Source organism: Oncorhynchus kisutch, linkage group LG16 (genome assembly GCF_002021735.2).
Source record: "Oncorhynchus kisutch isolate 150728-3 linkage group LG16, Okis_V2, whole genome shotgun sequence".
NCBI classification, from domain to species: Eukaryota; Metazoa; Chordata; class Actinopteri; order Salmoniformes; family Salmonidae; genus Oncorhynchus; species Oncorhynchus kisutch.
In genome coordinates this window covers 46,808,101-46,827,122 of record NC_034189.2, presented here as the reverse complement: position 1 = coordinate 46,827,122, position 19,022 = coordinate 46,808,101, and the positions used below count along the sequence as shown (strand labels likewise).

The following is a 19,022-nucleotide window of genomic DNA, read 5'->3' as shown; positions in this document are numbered from 1 at the left end:
AGCTGATCGTCCTCGCAGTGGCAGACCACGTGTAACAACACCTGCACAGGATTGGTACATCAAAACATCACACCTGCGGGACAGGTACAGGATGGCAACAACAACTGCCCGAGGTACACCAGGAACGCACAATACCTCCATCAGTGCTCAGACTGTTCCGCAATTGGCATCATCGGACTGAGCTTGATGTCATTGCAGGCAATCTCAACGCTATGCATTACAGGGAAGACATCCTCCTCCCTCATGTGGTACCCTTCCTGCAGGCTCTCCTTCCAGTTCTCTGCTGCCAATGACTGGAACGAACTACAAAAATCTCTGAAACTGGAAACACTTATCTCCCTCACTAGCTTTAAGCACCAACTGTCAGAGCAGCTCACAGATTACTGCACCTGTACATAGCCCACCTATAATTTAGCCCAAACAACTACCTCTTTCCCAACTGTATTTATTTTGCTCCTTTGCACCCCATTATTTTTATTTCTATTTTGCACATTCTTCCATTGCAAAACTACCATTCCAGTGTTTTACTTGCTATATTGTATTTACTTTGCCATCATGGCCTTTTTTGCCTTTACCTCCCTTCCCACCTCATTTGCTCACATTGTATATAGACTTGTTTATACTGTATTATTGACTGTATGTCTGTTTTACTCCATGTGTAACTCTGTGTCGTTGTATCTGTCGAACTGCTTTGCTTTATCTTGGCCAGGTCCCAGTTGTAAATGAGAACTTGTTCTCAACTTGCCTACCTGGTTAAATAAAGGTGAAATAAATAAATAAATAAACATGACCCTCCAGCATGACAATGCCACCAGCCATACTGCTCATTCTGTGCATGATTTCCTGCAAGGCAGGAATGTCAGTGTTCTGCCATGGCCAGCGAAGAGCCCGGATCTCAATCTCATTGAGCACGTCTGGGACCTGTTGGTACGGAGGGTGAGGGCTAGGGCCATTCCCCCCAGAAATGTCTGGGAACTTGCAGGTGCCTTGGTGGAGGAGTGGGGTAACATCTCACAGCAAGAACTGGAAAATCTGGTGCAGTCCATGAGGAGGAGATGCACTGCAGTACTTAATGCAGCTGGTGGCCACACCAGATACTGACTGTTACTTTTGATTTTGACCCCCCCTTTGTTCAGGGATACATTATTCCATTTCTGTTAGTCACATGTCTGTGGAACTTGTTCAGTTTATGTCTCAGTTGTTGAATCTTGTTATGTTCATACAAATATTTACACGTGTTAAGTTTGCTGAAAATTAACGCAGTTGACAGCGAGGGGACGTTTCTTTATTTGCTGAGTTTAGATGAGAGAGATGAGAAATAGATGAGATGAGAAATAGATGAGATGAGTTTAGATGAGATGAGAAAGAAATAGAAAGAAAGAAAAAAAACAGACAGACAGACAGGGCAACCTAGGGCTCAGGTCAAAGGTACTTCACTACATTTATTATTTTACCTTTATTTAACTAGGCAAGTCAGTTAAGAACAAATTCTTATTTTCAATGATGGCCTAGGAACAGTGGGTTAACTGCCTGTTCAGGGATAGAACGACAGATTTGTACCTTGTCAGCTCGGGGGTTTGAACTCACAACCTTCCGGTTACTAGTCCAACCACTAGGCTACCCTGCCGCCCCACATAGGGAGCATGTTAAACAAGTGTGAAGTGTTTGAAGCTCTCCATTCCTCCCTCTTCTCTATAATTCATTCTCTCTGCTCTTCATCCTCAGTCTAAGAAAAATGCACAACTTCTCACAGAGAAAACTACTAAAGCATCTCTGTCATTTTCATCTCTCTCTCAATTTAAGAGCTTTGTTGGTATGGGAAACATATGTTTACATTGCCAAAGCAAGTGACATAGATAATAAATAACATGTAAATAAACAATAAAAATGAACAGTAAACATTACACTCACAAAATTTCCAAAAGAATAAAGACACTTCAAATATCATACATTGTCTATATAAAGTTAATGATCTGCAAATAGTTCAAGCACAAAATGGAAAATAAATAAACATAAATATAGGTTGTATTTACAATGATGCTTGTTCTTCACTGGTTGCCCTTTTCTTGTGTCAACAGGTCACACATCTTGCTGCTGTGATGTCACACTGTGGTATTTCCCCCAAATGATATGGGAGTTTATCAAAACCGGGTTTGTTTTCAAATTCTTTGTGGATCTGTGTAATCTGAGGGAAATATGTGTCTCTAATATGGTCATATACTTGGCAGGAGGTTAGGAAGTGCAGCTCAGTTTCCACCACATTTTGTGGGCAGTGTGCACATAGTCTGTCTTCTCTTGAGAGCCATGTCTGCCTACGGTGGCCTTTCTCAATAGCAAGGCTATGCTCAGTGAGTCTGTACATAGTCAAAGCTTTCCTTAAGTTTGGGTCAGTCACAGTGGTCAGGTATTCTACCACTGTGTACTCTCTGTTTAGGGCCAAATAGCATTCTAGTTTGCTCTGTTTTTTTTGTTAATTCTTTCCAATGTGTCAAGTAATTATCTTTTTGTTTTCTCATGATTTGATTGGGTCTAATTGTGTTGCTGTCCTGGGGCTCTGTGGGGTGTGTTTGTGAACAGAGCCCCAGCACCACCTTGTTTAGGGGACTCCAGGTTCTTTTCTCTTCAGGGGATTTGTTGTTATTATTTGTATTTCACCTTTATTTAATCAGGTAGGCCAGTTGACAACAAATTCTCTTTTACAACTGTGACCTGGCCTAGATAAAGCAAAGCAGTGCGACACAAACAACAACACAGAGTTACACATGGAATAAACAAGCGTACAGTCAATAACACAATAGGAAAAAAAATAACGTTTATATACAGTGTGTGCAAATGGCGTGAGGAGGGAAGGCAATAAATAGGCCACAGAATAGGTTTTGGAATCACTTCCTTTTAGGTGGTTGTAGAATTTAACGGCCCTTTTCTGGATTTTGCATTATTTGGTGTTTTATGTTGTACGAGGTGGATATTTTTGCAGAATTCGGCATGCAGAGTCTCAATTTGGTATTTGTGAATTCTTGGTTGGTGAGCGGACCCCAGTTCTATAACTGCTTGTAGTATTTTTAGCCAGATCCTGTGGTATGTCAAATTGGATGATCCTTTTGATGGCATAGAAGGCCTCTTTTATTCTCCTCCGTTTTATTCTCCTCTCTCTCTCTCTCTCTCTCTCTCTCTCTCTCTCTCTCTCCCTCTCTCTCTCTCTCTCTCTCTCTGTCTCTCTCTCTCTCTCTCTCTCTCTCTCTCTCTCTCTCTCTCTCTCTCTCTCTCTCTCTCTCTCTCTCTAATATAGTTATTGAATAGTCCCATAAAACGCTTATAGCGCTCTCCTCTTCACAGTTGCCATAGAAACAGAACATATTTCCTTCCAAGAAGCAACCTAACACACACTGTCTGTTTTGCGGACGGACGGACAGACAGACAGGCAGACAGGCAGACAGACAGATTATAGTACGGCTGTTGGACTGAATAGAGTCATAGCACCCCTCTCCTCCAACCCAGAGCCCTTCCCTGGCGAGCCTTCCTGTCTGTCTGTCTGTCTGTCTGTCTGTCTGTCTGTCTGTCTGTCTGTCTGTCTGTCTGCTTAACTGACAGACAGGAAGATAATACGCTACTCATTACTGTAGAGAAAGCGCTGTGTTAATGGGTTACCCATATGGCAGGTCTGGTCTCACTAATAGACTGCTTCCTGTCTAACTGACTGTCTGTCAACCAGCCTCAGGGACAAACTATAGACTGCATGCAGCTAAAGGAAGAGATAATTACTGGTATGGGGTACAAGCCATGGCACAAACACATGCTTGCATGCACGCAGGCACACACATACACACACATAATGACAACCCAGGAGAGTGAAAGTCAGAGAGAGAGAGAGAGAAAGAGAGTCTATCATCATTCCCTACAGCAGAGGAGCATTGAGAAGGTGATGAAATATAGATGTGGGATAGAGAAGGACCATTAGTTCCCCGCTGGGACCAGATCTGTCTCTGTGTGTGTGCGTGAGTTTGTGCGTGTGTGTGTGCGTGAGTTTGTGCGTGTGTGTTTGTGCATGCGTGCGTGCATACATAAACGCGCACACACACAAACGTGACTGACAGTGGTCAGTGTTTATGATGATGATTTTTGGTCGCTATGCATGCTTAAGCATAACGACATCGTTCCCTCTTCTCTCACTCTCTCTCTCCATGGTCGGGCAAGCTGAGAAGCGCAGCTGCTGTGTGTGTGAGTGAGGGAGGACGGGTGAGGGGATCGGGAGACAGAAAAGGAGGAAGGATTTTTATCACCGACACTCTCTACCCCTGTGGTCGACAACAGTGCTCTACCGGCGGTTGGAGGAGCCAGATAGACCCGTTGGGCGACTGGTAACCTTGGAGGCACGCCAAGCCACCCATGAGGAGGGAAGCGGGTGCAAGGATGACTGTCTCCCTGATCTGACAGAAGACATTTGTTCGGTGAATGAGCGGAGGGCACCGAATTGACGCAATACAGTAGGTGAGTTTCTGGTAGTAGTTACACATATCAGTTGATTTAGTAATCAATCTATGGGAGAGCAGGGAATAATGACGGTGGAATAGTCGGCGAACTGCCACGGTATCGACCATACCGCGGTGGGGCTATTTTCTGTTTATTTTGTGGTTTCTATAATTGTGGTGATTATTTGTCCTGCCGCGTACGGCAGCATTACTTCCTGTGCGCGGGTACGCGCCTCGTTCCAATCATAAATCCAGCACGGTGTGTGTGTAACCTTGACAAGACACACACTCATCCTCTCTCTCGCCCAGTGACAAGATGACACGTGCACGCAACCCACCAAACAGACTCGTGGCATCTTTTTAGTCAGCATCCAGCCAGACAGCATTCTGTCCTGATTAGAACAGTCAGTGATTGAGTCACCATGAGTAACCATACCTGAGACCTGAAAACCTGCTGAAGCTCTTTCTATACACAGCTCAATGGGTAACACAGTCCTAGGGGCCACACTCAGACGACCTGCGTCCAAACCCTGTCTGTCTCATCAAACAGACTGTAGATTTACTTAGCTGTGTGTCTACTGTCTGTGTATATTGTAGGTGTGTCTGTCTACTGTCTGTGTATACTGTGTGACTACTGTCTGTGTATATTGTAGAAGGTGTGTGTGTCTACTGTCTGTGTATATTGTAGGTGTGTCTACTGTCTGTGTATATTGTAGAAGGTGTGTGTGTGTCTACTGTCTGTGTATATTGTAGAAGGTGTGTGTCTACTGTCTGTGTATATTGTAGGTGTGTCTGTCTACTGTCTGTGTCTACTGTCTGTGTATATTGTAGGTGTGTCTGTCTACTGTCTGTGTATATTGTAGGTGTGTGTCTACTGTGTGACTACTGTCTGTGTATATTGTAGGTGTGTCTACTGTCTGTGTATATTGTAGAAGGTGTGTGTCTACTGTCTGTGTATATTGTAGAAGGTGTGTGTGTCTACTGTCTGTGTATATTGTAGAAGGTGTGTATATTGTAGAAGGTGTGTGTGTCTACTGTCTGTGTATATTGTAGGTGTGTGTCTACTGTCTGTGTATATTGTAGGTGTGTGTGTCTACTGTCTGTGTATATTGTAGGTGTGTCTGTGTGTACTGTCTGTGTATATTGTAGGTGTGTGTCTACTGTGTGACTACTGTCTGTGTATATTGTAGGTGTGTGTGTCTACTGTCTGTGTATATTGTCGGTGTGTGTGTGTCTACTGTCTGTGTATATTGTAGAAGGTGTGTGTCTACTGTCTGTGTATATTGTAGGTGTGTGTCTACTGTGTGACTACTGTCTGTGTATATTGTAGGTGTGTGACTACTGTCTGTGTATATTGTCGGTGTGTGTGTGTCTACTGTCTGTGTATATTGTAGAAAGTATGTGTGTCTACTGTCTGTGTACATTGTAGGTGTGTGTGTGTCTACTGTCTGTGTATATTGTAGGTGTGTGACTACTGTCTGTGTATATTGTAGGTGTGTGTGTCTACTGTCTGTGTATATTGTAGGTGTGTGACTACTGTCTGTGTATATTGTAGGTGTGTGTGTCTACTGTCTGTGTACATTGTAGGTGTGTGTGTGTCTACTGTCTGTGTATATTGTAGGTGTGTGTCTACTGTCTGTGTATATTGTAGAAGGTGTGTGACTACTGTCTGTGTATATTGTAGGTGTGTGTGTCTACTGTCTGTGTATATTGTAGGTGTGTGTGTGTCTACTGTCTGTGTATATTGTAGAAGGTGTGTGTGTCTACTGTCTGTGTATATTGTAGGTGTGTGTGTCTACTGTCTGTGTATATTGTAGGTGTGTGTGTCTACTGTCTGTGTATATTGTAGGTGTGTGTGTCTACTGTCTGTGTATATTGTAGAAGGTGTGTGTGTCTACTGTCTGTGTATATTGTAGAAGGTGTGTGTGTGTCTACTGTCTACTGTCTGTGTATATTGTAGGTGTGTGTGTCTACTGTCTGTGTATATTGTAGGTGTGTGTGTCTACTGTCTACTGTCTGTGTATATTGTAGAAGGTGTCTGTGTCTACTGTCTGTGTATATTGTAGGTGTGTGTGTCTACTGTCTGTGTATATTGTAGAAGGTGTGTGTGTGTCTACTGTCTGTGTATATTGTAGAAGGTGTGTGTGTGTCTACTGTCTGTATATAGTGTAGGTGTGTGTGTGTCTACTGTCTGTATATAGTGTAGGTGTGTGTGTGTCTACTGTCTGTGTATATTGTAGGTGTGTGTGTGTCTACTGTCTGTGTATGTCTACTGTCTGTGTATATTGTAGAAGGTGTGTGTGTCTACTGTCTGTGTATATTGTAGGTGTGTGTGTCTACTGTCTGTGTATATTGTAGAAGGTGTGTGTGTGTCTACTGTCTGTGTATATTGTAGGTGTGTGTGTGTCTACTGTCTGTGTATATTGTAGAAGGTGTGTGTGTCTACTGTCTGTGTATATTGTAGAAGATGTGTGTGTCTACTGTCTGTGTATATTGTAGAAGGTGTGTGTGTGTCTACTGTCTGTGTATATTGTAGAAGATGTGTGTATCTACTGTCTGTGTATATTGTAGGTGTGTGTGTCTACTGTCTGTGTATATTGTAGGTGTGTGTGTGTCTACTGTATGTGTATATTGTAGAAGGTGTGTGTGTGTGTCTACTGTCTGTGTATATTGTAGAATGTGTGTGTGTGTGTCTACTGTCTGTGTATATTGTAGAAGGTCTGTGTGTGTCTACTGTCTGTGTATATTGTAGAAGGTGTGTGTATCTACTGTCTGTGTATATTGTAGGTGTGTGTGTCTACTGTCTGTGTATATTGTAGGTGTGTGTGTGTCTACTGTATGTGTATATTGTAGAAGGTGTGTGTGTGTGTCTACTGTCTGTGTATATTGTAGGTGTGTGTGTGTCTACTGTCTGTGTATATTGTATAAGGTGTGTGTGTGTCTACTGTCTGTGTATATTGTAGAAGGTGTGTGTGTGTCTACTGTCTGTGTATATTGTAGAAGGTGTGTGTGTCTACTGTTTGTGTATATTGTAGGTGTGTGTGTGTCTACTGTCTGTGTATGTCTACTGTCTGTGTATATTGTAGAAGGTGTGTGTGTCTACTGTCTGTGTATATTGTAGGTGTGTGTGTCTACTGTCTGTGTATATTGTAGAAGGTGTGTGTGTATCTACTGTCTGTGTATATTGTAGGTGTGTGTGTCTACTGTCTGTGTATATTGTTGGTGTGTGTCTACTGTCTGTGTATATTGTAGAAGGTGTGTGTGTTTACTGTCTGTGTATATTGTAGAAGGTGTGTGTGTGTCTACTGTCTGTATATAGTGTAGGTGTGTGTGTGTCTACTGTCTGTATATAGTGTAGGTGTGTGTGTGTCTACTGTCTGTGTATGTCTACTGTCTGTGTATATTGTAGAAGGTGTGTGTGTCTACTGTCTGTGTATATTGTAGGTGTGTGTGTCTACTGTCTGTGTATATTGTAGGTGTGTGTGTCTACTGTCTGTGTATATTGTAGGTGTGTGTGTGTCTACTGTCTGTGTATATTGTAGAAGGTGTGTGTGTCTACTGTCTGTGTATATTGTAGGTGTGTGTGTCTACTGTCTGTGTATATTGTAGGTGTGTGACTACTGTCTGTGTATATTGTAGGTGTGTGTCTACTGTCTGTGTATATTGTAGAAGGTGTGTGACTACTGTCTGTGTATATTGTAGGTGTGTGTGTCTACTGTCTGTGTACATTGTAGGTGTGTGTGTCTACTGTCTGTGTATATTGTAGGTGTGTGTCTACTGTCTGTGTATATTGTAGAAGGTGTGTGACTACTGTCTGTGTATATTGTAGATGTGTGTGTCTACTGTCTGTGTATATTGTAGGTGTGTGTGTGTCTACTGTCTGTGTATATTGTAGAAGGTGTGTGTGTCTACTGTCTGTGTATATTGTAGGTGTGTGTGTCTACTGTCTGTGTATATTGTAGGTGTGTGTGTCTACTGTCTGTGTATATTGTAGAAGATGTGTGTGTCTACTGTCTGTGTATATTGTAGAAGGTGTGTGTGTGTCTACTGTCTGTGTATATTGTAGAAGATGTGTGTATCTACTGTCTGTGTATATTGTAGAAGGTTTATGTGTACTGTCTGTGTATATTGTAGAAGGTGTGTGTGTCTACTGTCTGTGTATATTGTAGAAGGTGTGTGTGTGTCTACTGTCTGTGTATATTGTAGAAGGTGTGTGTGTCTACTGTCTGTGTATATTGTAGAAGGTGTGTGTGTGTCTACTCTCTGTGTATATTGTAGAAGGTGTGTGTGTCTACTGTCTGTGTATATTGTAGAATGTGTGTGTGTGTGTCTACTGTCTGTGTATATTGTAGAAGGTCTGTGTGTGTCTACTGTCTGTGTATATTGTAGAAGGTGTGTGTATCTACTGTCTGTGTATATTGTAGGTGTGTGTGTCTACTGTCTGTGTATATTGTAGGTGTGTGTGTGTCTACTGTATGTGTATATTGTAGAAGGTGTGTGTGTGTGTGTCTACTGTCTGTGTATATTGTAGGTGTGTGTGTGTCTACTGTCTGTGTATATTGTATAAGGTGTGTGTGTGTCTACTGTCTGTGTATATTGTAGAAGGTGTGTGTGTGTCTACTGTCTGTGTATATTGTAGAAGGTGTGTGTGTCTACTGTTTGTGTATATTGTAGGTGGGTGTGTGTCTACTGTCTGTGTATGTCTACTGTCTGTGTATATTGTAGAAGGTGTGTGTGTCTACTGTCTGTGTATATTGTAGGTGTGTGTGTCTACTGTCTGTGTATATTGTAGAAGGTGTGTGTATCTACTGTCTGTGTATATTGTAGGTGTGTGTGTCTACTGTCTGTGTATATTGTTGGTGTGTGTGTCTACTGTATGTTTATATTGTAGGTGTGTGTGTCTACTGTCTGTGTATATTGTAGAAGGTGTGTGTATCTACTGTCTGTGTATATTGTAGGTGTGTGTGTCTACTGTCTGTGTATATTGTTGGTGTGTGTCTACTGTCTGTGTATATTGTAGAAGGTGTGTGTGTTTACTGTCTGTGTATATTGTAGAAGGTGTGTGTATCTACTGTCTGTGTATATTGTAGGTGTGTGTGTCTACTGTATGTTTATATTGTAGGTGTGTGTGTCTACTGTCTGTGTATATTGTAGAAGGTGTGTGTATCTACTGTCTGTGTATATTGTAGGTGTGTGTGTCTACTGTCTGTGTATATTGTTGGTGTGTGTCTACTGTCTGTGTATATTGTAGAAGGTGTGTGTGTTTACTGTCTGTGTATATTGTAGAAGGTGTGTGTGTGTCTACTGTCTGTATATAGTGTAGGTGTGTGTGTGTCTACTGTCTGTATATAGTGTAGGTGTGTGTGTGTCTACTGTCTGTGTATGTCTACTGTCTGTGTATATTGTAGAAGGTGTGTGTGTCTACTGTCTGTGTATATTGTAGGTGTGTGTGTCTACTGTCTGTGTATATTGTAGGTGTGTGTGTCTACTGTCTGTGTATATTGTAGGTGTGTGTGTGTCTACTGTCTGTGTATATTGTAGAAGGTGTGTGTGTCTACTGTCTGTGTATATTGTAGGTGTGTGTGTCTACTGTCTGTGTATATTGTAGGTGTGTGACTACTGTCTGTGTATATTGTAGGTGTGTGTCTACTGTCTGTGTATATTGTAGAAGGTGTGTGACTACTGTCTGTGTATATTGTAGGTGTGTGTGTCTACTGTCTGTGTACATTGTAGGTGTGTGTGTCTACTGTCTGTGTATATTGTAGGTGTGTGTCTACTGTCTGTGTATATTGTAGAAGGTGTGTGACTACTGTCTGTGTATATTGTAGGTGTGTGTGTGTCTACTGTCTGTGTATATTGTATAAGGTGTGTGTGTGTCTACTGTCTGTGTATATTGTAGAAGGTGTGTGTGTGTCTACTGTCTGTGTATATTGTAGAAGGTGTGTGTGTCTACTGTTTGTGTATATTGTAGGTGTGTGTGTGTCTACTGTCTGTGTATGTCTACTGTCTGTGTATATTGTAGAAGGTGTGTGTGTCTACTGTCTGTGTATATTGTAGGTGTGTGTGTCTACTGTCTGTGTATATTGTAGAAGGTGTGTGTGTGTCTACTGTATGTTTATATTGTAGGTGTGTGTGTCTACTGTCTGTGTATATTGTAGAAGGTGTGTGTATCTACTGTCTGTGTATATTGTAGGTGTGTGTGTCTACTGTCTGTGTATATTGTTGGTGTGTGTCTACTGTCTGTGTATATTGTAGAAGGTGTGTGTGTTTACTGTCTGTGTATATTGTAGAAGGTGTGTGTGTGTCTACTGTCTGTATATAGTGTAGGTGTGTGTGTGTCTACTGTCTGTATATAGTGTAGGTGTGTGTGTCTACTGTCTGTGTATGTCTACTGTCTGTGTATATTGTAGAAGGTGTGTGTGTCTACTGTCTGTGTATATTGTAGGTGTGTGTGTCTACTGTCTGTGTATATTGTAGGTGTGTGTGTCTACTGTCTGTGTATATTGTAGGTGTGTGTGTGTCTACTGTCTGTGTATATTGTAGAAGGTGTGTGTGTCTACTGTCTGTGTATATTGTAGGTGTGTGTGTCTACTGTCTGTGTATATTGTAGGTGTGTGACTACTGTCTGTGTATATTGTAGGTGTGTGTCTACTGTCTGTGTATATTGTAGAAGGTGTGTGACTACTGTCTGTGTATATTGTAGGTGTGTGTGTCTACTGTCTGTGTACATTGTAGGTGTGTGTGTCTACTGTCTGTGTATATTGTAGGTGTGTGTCTACTGTCTGTGTATATTGTAGAAGGTGTGTGACTACTGTCTGTGTATATTGTAGATGTGTGTGTCTACTGTCTGTTTATATTGTAGGTGTGTGTGTGTCTACTGTCTGTGTATATTGTAGAAGGTGTGTGTGTCTACTGTCTGTGTATATTGTAGGTGTGTGTGTCTACTGTCTGTGTATATTGTAGGTGTGTGTGTGTCTACTGTCTGTGTATATTGTAGAAGGTGTGTGTGTGTCTACTATCTGTATATAGTGTAGGTGTGTGTGTGTCTACTGTCTGTATATAGTGTAGGTGTGTGTGTGTGTACTGTCTGTGTATGTCTACTGTCTGTGTATATTGTAGAAGGTGTGTGTGTCTACTGTCTGTGTATATTGTAGGTGTGTGTGTCTACTGTCTGTGTATATTGTAGGTGTGTGTGGTCTACTGTCTGTGTATATTGTAGGTGTGTGTGTGTCTACTGTCTGTGTATATTGTAGAAGGTGTGTGTGTCTACTGTCTGTGTATATTGTAGGTGTGTGTGTCTATTGTCTGTGTATATTGTAGGTGTGTGACTACTGTCTGTGTATATTGTAGGTGTGTGTGTCTACTGTCTGTGTATGTCTACTGTCTGTGTATATTGTAGAAGGTGTGTGTGTCTACTGTCTGTGTATATTGTAGGTGTGTGTGTCTACTGTCTGTGTATATTGTAGAAGGTGTGTGTGTGTCTACTGTATGTTTATATTGTAGGTGTGTGTGTCTACTGTCTGTGTATATTGTAGAAGGTGTGTGTATCTACTGTCTGTGTATATTGTAGGTGTGTGTGTCTACTGTCTGTGTATATTGTTGGTGTGTGTCTACTGTCTGTGTATATTGTAGAAGGTGTGTGTGTTTACTGTCTGTGTATATTGTAGAAGGTGTGTGTGTGTCTACTGTCTGTATATAGTGTAGGGTGTGTGTGTCTACTGTCTGTATATAGTGTAGGTGTGTGTGTCTACTGTCTGTGTATGTCTACTGTCTGTGTATATTGTAGAAGGTGTGTGTGTCTACTGTCTGTGTATATTGTAGGTGTGTGTGTCTACTGTCTGTGTATATTGTAGGTGTGTGTGTCTACTGTCTGTGTATATTGTAGGTGTGTGTGTGTCTACTGTCTGTGTATATTGTAGAAGGTGTGTGTGTCTACTGTCTGTGTATATTGTAGGTGTGTGTGTCTACTGTCTGTGTATATTGTAGGTGTGTGACTACTGTCTGTGTATATTGTAGGTGTGTGTCTACTGTCTGTGTATATTGTAGAAGGTGTGTGACTACTGTCTGTGTATATTGTAGGTGTGTGTGTCTACTGTCTGTGTACATTGTAGGTGTGTGTGTCTACTGTCTGTGTATATTGTAGGTGTGTGTCTACTGTCTGTGTATATTGTAGAAGGTGTGTGACTACTGTCTGTGTATATTGTAGATGTGTGTGTCTACTGTCTGTGTATATTGTAGGTGTGTGTGTGTCTACTGTCTGTGTATATTGTAGAAGGTGTGTGTGTCTACTGTCTGTGTATATTGTAGGTGTGTGTGTCTACTGTCTGTGTATATTGTAGGTGTGTGTGTGTCTACTGTCTGTGTATATTGTAGAAGGTGTGTGTGTGTCTACTATCTGTATATAGTGTAGGTGTGTGTGTGTCTACTGTCTGTATATAGTGTAGGTGTGTGTGTGTGTGTACTGTCTGTGTATGTCTACTGTCTGTGTATATTGTAGAAGGTGTGTGTGTCTACTGTCTGTGTATATTGTAGGTGTGTGTGTCTACTGTCTGTGTATATTGTAGGTGTGTGTGTCTACTGTCTGTGTATATTGTAGGTGTGTGTGTGTCTACTGTCTGTGTATATTGTAGAAGGTGTGTGTGTCTACTGTCTGTGTATATTGTAGGTGTGTGTGTCTATTGTCTGTGTATTGTAGGTGTGTGACTACTGTCTGTGTATATTGTAGGTGTGTGTCTACTGTCTGTGTATATTGTAGAAGGTGTGTGACTACTGTCTGTGTATATTGTAGGTGTGTGTGTCTACTGTCTGTGTATATTGTAGGTGTGTGTCTACTGTCTGTGTATATTGTAGAAGGTGTGTGACTACTGTCTGTGTATATTGTAGATGTGTGTGTCTACTGTCTGTGTATATTGTAGGTGTGTGTGTCTACTGTCTGTGTATATTGTAGGTGTGTGTGTCTACTGTCTGTGTATATTGTAGGTGTGTGTGTGTCTACTGTCTGTGTATATTGTAGAAGGTGTGTGTGTCTACTGTCTGTGTATATTGTAGAAGGTGTGTGTGTCTACTGTCTGTGTATATTGTAGGTGTGTGTGTCTACTGTCTGTGTATATTGTAGGTGTGTGTGTCTACTGTCTGTGTATATTGTAGAAGGTGTGTGTGTCTACTGTCTGTGTATATTGTAGAAGGTGTGTGTGTGTCTACTGTCTAATGTCTGTGTATATTGTAGGTGTGTGTGTCTACTGTCTACTGTCTGTGTATATTGTAGGTGTGTGTGTCTACTGTCTACTGTCTGTGTATATTGTAGAAGGTGTCTGTGTCTACTGTCTGTGTATATTGTAGGTGTTTGTGTCTACTGTCTGTGTATATTGTAGAAGGTGTGTGTGTGTCTACTGTCTGTGTATATTGTAGAAGGTGTGTGTGTGTCTACTGTTTGTATATAGTGTAGGTGTGTGTGTGTCTACTGTCTGTATATAGTGTAGGTGTGTGTGTGTCTACTGTCTGTGTATATTGTAGGTGTGTGTGTGTCTACTGTCTGTGTATGTCTACTGTCTGTGTATATTGTAGAAGGTGTGTGTGTCTACTGTCTGTGTATATTGTAGAAGATGCGTGTGTCTACTGTCTGTGTATATTGTAGAAGGTGTGTGTGTGTGTCTACTGTCTGTGTATATTGTAGAAGATGTGTGTATCTACTGTCTGTGTATATTGTAGAAGGTTTATGTGTACTGTCTGTGTATATTGTAGAAGGTGTGTGTGTCTACTGTCTGTGTAATTTGTAGAAAGTGTGTGTGTCTACTGTCTACTGTCTGTGTATATTGTAGGTGTGTGTGTCCTACTGTCTGTGTATATTGTAGAAGGTGTGTGTGTCTACTGTCTGTGTATATTGTAGAAGGTGTGTGTGTGTACTGTCTGTGTATATTGTAGAAGGTGTGTGTGTCTACTGTCTGTGTATATTGTAGGTGTGTGTGTGTCTACTGTCTGTGTATATTGTAGAAGGTGTGTGTGTGTCTACTGTTTGTGTATATTGTAGAAGGTGTGTGTGTGTCTACTGTCTGTGTATATTGTAGAAGGTGTGTGTGTGTCTACTGTTTGTGTATATTGTAGAAGGTGTGTGTGTGTCTACTGTCTGTGTATATTGTAGGTGTGTGTGTGTCTACTGTCTGTGTATGTCTACTGTCTGTGTATATAGTGTAGGTGTGTGTGTGTGTCTACTGTCTGTATATAGTGTAGGTGTGTGTGTGTCTACTGTCTGTGTATATTGTAGGTGTGTGTGTGTCTACTGTCTGTGTATGTCTACTGTCTGTGTATATTGTAGAAGGTGTGTGTGTCTACTGTCTGTGTATATTGTAGGTGTGTGTGTCTACTGTCTGTGTATATTGTAGAAGGTGTGTGTGTGTCTACTGTCTGTGTATATTGTAGGGGTGTGTGTGTCTACTATCTGTGTATATTGTAGAAGGTGTGTGTGTCTACTGTCTGTGTATATTGTAGAAGATGCGTGTGTCTACTGTCTGTGTATATTGTAGAAGGTGTGTGTGTGTGTCTACTGTCTGTGTATATTGTAGAAGATGTGTGTATCTACTGTCTGTGTATATTGTAGAAGGTTTATGTGTACTGTCTGTGTATATTGTAGAAGGTGTGTGTGTCTACTGTCTGTGTATATTGTAGAAAGTGTGTGTGTCTACTGTCTACTGTCTGTGTATATTGTAGGTGTGTGTGTCTACTGTCTGTGTATATTGTAGAAGGTGTGTGTGTGTCTACTGTCTGTGTATATTGTAGAAGGTGTGTGTGTGTACTGTCTGTATATTGTAGAAGGTGTGTGTGTCTACTGTCTGTGTATATTGTAGGTGTGTGTGTGTCTACTGTCTGTGTATATTGTAGAAGGTGTGTGTGTGTCTACTGTTTGTGTATATTGTAGAAGGTGTGTGTGTGTCTACTGTCTGTGTATATTGTAGAAGGTGTGTGTGTGTCTACTGTTTGTGTATATTGTAGAAGGTGTGTGTGTGTCTACTGTCTGTTGTATATTTGTAGGTGTGTGTGTGTCTACTGTCTGTGTATGTCTACTGTCTGTGTATATTGTAGAAGGTGTGTGTGTCTACTGTCTGTGTATATTGTAGGTGTGTGTGTCTCTACTGTCTGTGTATATTGTAGAATGTGTGTGTGTGTCTACTGTCTGTGTATATTGTAGGTGTGTGTGTGTCCTACTGTCTGTGTATATTGTAGAATGTTTGTGTGTCTACTGTCTGTGTATATTGTAGAATGTGTGTGTGTGTCTACTGTCTGTGTATATTGTAGAAGATGTGTGTGTCTACGGTCTATGTATATTGTAGAAGGTGTGTGTGTCTACTGTCTGTGTATATTGTAGAAGGTGTGTGTGTCTACTGTCTGTGTATATTGTAGAAGATGTGTGTGTCTACTGTCTGTGTATATTGTAGAAGGTGTGTGTGTGTCTACTGTCTGTGTATATTGTAGGTGTGTGTGTCTACTGTCTGTGTATATTGTAGGTGTGTGTGTCTACTGTCTGTGTATATTGTAGAAGGTGTGTGTGTGTCTACTGTCTGTGTATATTGTAGGTGTGTGTGTCTACTGTCTGTGTATATTGTAGGTGTGTGTGTCTACTGTCCTGTGTATATTGTAGGTGTGTGTGTCTACTGTCTATGTATATGTAGAATGTGTGTGTGTGTCTACTGTCTGTGTATATTGTAGGTGTGTGTGTCTACTGTCTGTGTATATTGTAGAAGATGTGTGTGTCTACGGTCTATGTATATTGTAGAAGGTGTGTGTGTCTACTGTCTGTGTATATTGTAGAAGGTGTGTGTGTCTACTGTCTGTGTATATTGTAGAAGGTGTGTGTGTGTCTACTGTCTGTGTATATTGTAGGTGTGTGTGTCTACTGTCTGTGTATATTGTAGGTGTGTGTGTCTACTGTCTGTGTATATTGTAGAAGGTGTGTGTGTGTCTACTGTCTGTGTATATTGTAGGTGTGTGTGTCTACTGTCTGTGTATATTGTAGGTGTGTGTGTCTACTGTCTGTGTATATTGTAGGTGTGTGTGTCTACTGTCTATGTATATTGTAGAAGGTGTGTGTGTGTCTACTGTCTGTGTATATTGTAGGTGTGTGTGTCTACTGTCTGTGTATATTGTAGAAGGTGTGTGTGTCTACTGTCTGTGTATATTGTAGGTGTGTGTGTCTACTGTCTGTGTATATTGTAGAAGGTTGGTCTACTGTCTGTGTATATTGTAGGTGTGTGTGTCTACTGTCTGTGTATATTGTAGAAGTTGTGTGTGTGTCTACTGTCTGTGTATATTGTAGTAGGTGGTGTGTGTGTCTACTGTCTGTGTATATTGTAGGTGTGTCTACTGTCTGTGTATATTGTAGAAGGTGGTGTGTGTGTTTACTGTCTGTGTATATTGTAGAAAGGTGTGTGTGTGTGTCCACTGCAGCAGCATCCTCTGCGTCAGAACAGTGAATTAGAACCACTGACTGAGTCACCTGGCAGACACAGAAGAGGGTCTTACGTCAGATAGACGACTCCGTCTGTACTCATAGATAGTTCATGCCATTGCGGTCGGAAGACAATGCCATTAGGTGAAACCCCTCTGTTCCTGTCTGAGGGGTGTGTGTCGGTGTCTAACGTTTGTCCTCACCTCCTCTCCTCCCTACAGGTGAGTAACCATGGAATCCACTCATCTCCTGGACGGCTCCAAGAAACGGGTGAAGATCCACCCTCACACCGTCACCGCCAAGTACGCCCCCACACACACCCCACACACACACACACTTCCCCCAGCCCGGAGACGAGGGGTACGATGACGCTCCCTCCTTCGAGGACTTCGGCTCCTTCCTGGAGGAGACCTCGGACAAGAAACAGCTGACAGGAACCAGGAAGTGGACAGGAAAGGCCGGCGCTCTGTTTGGAGGGAAGGACCAAAAACAAAGACACACCCCCTAGACCTCCCATGGGGGGAGGCGAGGGGGGGGTGGAGGGAGGAGGGAAGGGTGCAGGGGGGGGAGTAGGGGAGCAGCTAGCAAGTTTCGGCGAGGCGTCTGTCTCTGCGTCTCGGCTCACGTGGGCCAGTGTGGTCTTGGCGGGGCTGGCTCACGGCTGTGTGTGTGTTCTGACACGCCTGGCCGCCTCACACTTTAATCTCCCACCCTTAAACTCTCCTCTTGGTACGATCCATCCTCCAGCTGCTCTATGGGGACTGTACCAATGAAACGGTGCGGAGACGGCCTTTGGCTCAAAGGGCTATCGGCGGAAGCTGCTCCTGTACGGTCTGACTCACTCCTTCTCCCTCTGCTGCGCTTACTCGTCCTTATCCTTCGTCTCCCCCGGCGATGACGAGGCCATGTTGACAACCTTGGCGCCTGGCGACCACCGTCCTGTCGGCCACTCTGGCGTTGTTGCTCCTGGACGAGCGGCTGGGATTGGTGGACCTGGTCACCGTAGCGACAGGCGTGTTAGGACTGGGTTTGGCGCTAGTTCCTAACCCAACAGGGCTGGATGAGAACAACAACGGGACCGGGTCAGGAATGCCCAATGGGGCGACACCGGCACAACAGTCGGCCAAGTTCTGGCGGGAAGCGTTTGGTTGGTCCCTGACTGTTCTCGCAGGACTATGGATGTCTCTGGCTCTAGTCATGTACCGCTCTCTGAAGGAACAGGTCAGTGTCGGCACCGCTCTGTTCACTGTCAGCTGGACCGGCTGTCTGAGCACCGCAGTCTCCATGCTTCTCCTCCGACAGGGGCCAGTGTGGCCGGCCAGTCTCCAGGCTTGGTGCATCGTCCTGGGGGGTAGCTGTGTGCTCTGCTGGGGGTTCGTGGGGGTGACCCATGGCCTCACCCGACTTCACCCAGCTTTGGTGTCGGCTACACAGGGTCTGGAAGTACCGGTCGCTATGGTGCTGGAGATCGCTGTTGTGCCATTGGTTCCCTCAGTTGTGAGGTCATAGGGGGTGTGGTGGTGGTGGCTGCGTGGGTTGGCTTGTTACAAGTGAATCTCCTCCCCTGCTCGAGGAAGTTGGGAGGAAACAAGAGAGAAGATACGAATAGATCCTGGACCTCGCCAATTAAATAGCACACACGCAAGCAAGGAGACATGGCACGCACAAAGATTCTGGACTGCCAATCAAATAGACCACTCCCCTTCTATCTATGTTTCTCTCTTTCCCCAGGGGGTTTGTGCTCTCTCTCTCTCTCTCTCTCTCTCTCTCTCTCTCTCTCTCTCTCTCTCTCGTCAGTGTGTATACAAGAGGACTCTATGGTGAATGTTAATGCTTAAAATAGCTGTCTTTAACCACAGATCTAGAATCAGATACACCAACTCCAATCCTTAACTTAACCATTAGGAGGTGTCAAGATATCTGACCCTGTATCAGTGGTTAGGGAAAACATCTACCTACCCCAATGTGAATAGTAAATGTATCTATTTTGTATTGTAGTTGTTGTAATTGTTGTGAAGTGCCAATACTGTGTTGTCTTACTGGCTATTGTGATGTCATATTAAAATCTCACTGTGTTACTGTGATTTGCTCTCCTACTGACTGTGTGTGTATGT

General features: G+C 42.7%; 1 pseudogene; it reads left to right on the top strand.

Annotated features, from left to right (window-relative positions):
• Positions 1-3,687: 3,687 nt before the first annotated feature.
• On the top strand, positions 3,688-18,417 carry LOC116353984 (solute carrier family 35 member G2-like; annotated as a pseudogene).
• Positions 18,418-19,022: the final 605 nt, after the last annotated feature.